The sequence below is a fragment of the Salmo salar genome, chromosome ssa02 (genome assembly GCF_905237065.1).
Source record: "Salmo salar chromosome ssa02, Ssal_v3.1, whole genome shotgun sequence".
NCBI classification, from domain to species: domain Eukaryota; kingdom Metazoa; phylum Chordata; class Actinopteri; order Salmoniformes; family Salmonidae; genus Salmo; species Salmo salar.
Genome location: NC_059443.1, coordinates 59,523,959 through 59,527,274, shown reverse-complemented (window position 1 = coordinate 59,527,274; position 3,316 = coordinate 59,523,959). Strand labels below are relative to the sequence as shown.

The 3,316-nt window shown below is 39.2% G+C and overlaps 1 long non-coding RNA gene across 1 annotated transcript; it reads right to left on the bottom strand.

Annotated features, from left to right (window-relative positions):
- Positions 1–2,189: 2,189 nt before the first annotated feature.
- LOC123739380 (uncharacterized) lies at positions 2,190–2,827 on the bottom strand. The gene is made up of 2 exons (XR_006767712.1): positions 2,764–2,827; positions 2,190–2,374 (listed from the first exon to the last, which is right to left on the bottom strand). It is a non-coding gene; the product is annotated as an uncharacterized lncRNA (long non-coding RNA).
- Positions 2,828–3,316: the final 489 nt, after the last annotated feature.

Below are 3,316 nucleotides of genomic sequence, written 5' to 3'. Positions count from 1 at the left end.
TCACCTGACATTGCAACTGTGAGAGAGAGATGAGCGAAAACAGAAAAGTTCTTAGCTGAAGACCCTGAGGCAAGATCAAGCCTTCAGGCACTAAACATGATCTCTCCTCTGATTGATAGGCTTAAACATTGTTCTGAGCATAGACGAAGCCCAAGCATCCAGTCCTAAAGGGGTCGGAACCCAACGTCTGAATCCACTGTGAAACATTTCTACAGCTATCGTTTGTGTTAATATTAGTCATTTCTGTTCTTAGCCAGACCACAGGGGAATGACAGATGTAATATGGGTCCAAACACCAGATCCTAGACCCGATGAATCGGCTGTCTGAATCGATGCTGAGACCTCTGGACGACACAGGAAAATGAGAGATGAGAACTTAGCGATTGAGATTTGGTTGGCAGAGGCAAACCGCAGTGTCCATGAATTGGGTTATGCCCTACATTCATTGCTCTGACAGATGGTACTGGAAAGCAGAGAGACTGTTGGGCCAGTGATCTTAAAAAGAGACAGCTGAAGAGAGTTCATGTGAAAAGGTCATGCAATTACCAACTGAAAGGGAAATAAGTGAATAATTGAGGGGAAAAAGCTGACTGGAACTATTCAACACCCAAACTGCTCTAACTCTTTATTATCATTCATTATAGTGTAGTAGAGTGATGTTGTTCCCCTAGATTATGCACCAAGTTGCGCACTAGGACAGTTCAAGTAGGCCAGGTCAAGAGGGGATGTTAACCTCTATGGGCTAGGTGGGACGCTAGCGTGCCACCCGTGGTGCACTCCATCAACAGCAGGTGCATTTCAAGAGCGGCAAATTTGAATCCAAATAAATGTCAAAATTCAAATTTTTCAAAAATACAACTATTTTACACCATTTGAAAGATAAACATCTCCTTAATCTAACCACGTTTTACGATTTCAAAAAGGTTTTACGGCGAAAGCATAAATTTAGAGTATGTTAGGACAGTACATTTACAAGAGTTGTGTGTAATGTTTTGTCAAGTCAAAGACAGGGTCACCAAAACCATAAAACCAGCTAAAATGATGCACTAACCTTTTACAATCTCCATCAGATGACACTCCTAGGACATTATGTTAGACAATGCATGCATTTTTAGTTCTATCAAGTTCATATTTATATCCAAAAACAGCGTTTTACTATGGCATTGATGTTGAGGAAATCGTTTCCCTCCAATAACCGGCAGTCAAGTCAGCGTCACAAATTAAATAATTAAAATTAGAAAACATTGGTAAAATATTATATTGTCATTTAAAGAATTATAGATTTACATCTCTTGAACGCAATCAACTTGCCAGATTTAAAAATAACCTTACTGGGAAATCACACTTTGCAATAATCTGAGCACTGCACCCAGAAAAATACGCGTTGCGATACAGACTAGACGTCATGTTGGGGAGATCTAAAATCGAAAATACTATGTAAATAATCCATTACCTTTGATTCTCTTCATCAGATGTCACTTCCAGGTATCACAGGTCCATAACGAATGTAGTTTTGTTCAAAAAAGCTCATCATTTATGTCCAAAAATCTCTGTCTTGTTAGCACATGATCTAAGCCAGCCGGACTTCTCGTCATGAACGAGGGGAAAAAATATATTTCCGTTCGTTCAAACATGTCAAACGTTGTATAGCATAAATCATTAGGGCCTTTTTTAACCAGAACATGAATAATATTCAAGGTGGACGAATGCATACTCTTTTATAACGTATTGGAACGAGGGTACCCAACATGAACTCGCGCGCCAGGTGTCTAATGGGACATCATCGTTCCATGGCTCTTGTTCGGTCAGATCTCCCTCCAGAAGACTCAAAACACTTTGTAAAGGCTGGTGACATCTAGTGGAAGCAATAGGAAGTGCCAAAATATTCCTCAGCCCCTGTGTTTTTCAATGGGATAGGTTTAAAGTCAATACAACACATCAGGTATCCACTTCCTGTCAGAAAATGTCTCAGGGTTTTGCCTGCCAAATGAGTTCTGTTATACTCACAGACACCATTCAAACAGTTTTAGAAACTTTAGAGTGTTTTCTATGCATATATAATAAGTATATGCATATTCTAGTTACTGGGTAGGATTAGTAACCAGATTAAATCGGGTACATTTTTTTTATCCAGACGTGCAAATGCTGCCCCCTAGCCCTAACAGGTTTTAATAAGTTAATAACAATAATAATAATTCAATGTGTTTTCTTTATTTAATTACAGCAGCATAGTTAATGTTATTTTTCGGTGTACAAACATTTTTTGATATCTATATTGTAAATACACCTAATTGTAAAAGTTTGTATATTTTGGTTTGGTCCATCGCGGGTTATCCGTACTTACGTACCATTTTATCGTTCTCTTTGGCCGGACCTTCAACGAGCAAGGTATGTTGTCCTTGGCGCTGTAATTTGTCAATATAAAACTGTGGTAAAGTTACATAAAGTGCTGTTACGCAACTATAGGTTTTGTTACAATGTGAACAATTATAAAGATTTATGTTAACAACTTTCACCAAGCTCGCTAATTAAGGTACCTATTGTAACTCGGGAGTATTTGGGACCGTGTTTGAGTGAGTTGCTATGTGCTCACGCAGGTGCCCGAGAGCTGTGACTGCACCGAGGGCTAACATATTGTGTGTTGTCCCTTCGTGTGCAGGTATGTCTTTTATTTTGTTACGAAAATGTTGTATATCATTTTAATTGTATAGTGTGCTGTTGGGCACTGAATGTATGTATGCAGTTCCCGCTCTTTTGCCGGACCTTCAACTAGCAAGGTGCCCGAGAGCTGTGACTGCACCGAGGGCTAACATATTGTGTGTTGTCTCTTCGTGTGCAGAATTCCAGTTGTGGCAGTGTCCTAAATAAAAATACACAACGCAGAACGAACCACGCTACAATAGCAGATTACATTGTGAGATGCTGGAATAAATGTGTTTCAAATTCAAAAAGAAGAAAAACAACTTAGAGAAGTGCAGTCAACACAGTGAATGTGGTAGAAAATGTTCTGCAGAGTCGGGGGCCCATAAAGAAACAGTAAACCGATAATAAGGCCCACAGTAAAAGGGACAGTGATAGCACATTGTCTCAGGCTAATCTAAACCCTTAATATACACCATTAACAATCACATCTCAAGATAAATAACAAAAGCCTCCCATCATCAAACTGCCGTCATTTTGAGTTCAGAGATAGTAGCTGAGCTGAAAGTTTTGTGATGACTATGAAAATCCATTCCGCTAGCACGGAAAGAAACAGAGAGAGAGAAAGAAAGAGAAAGAAATGGAGGAGAAAATGAAGAGGGGGATAAAGAATGAA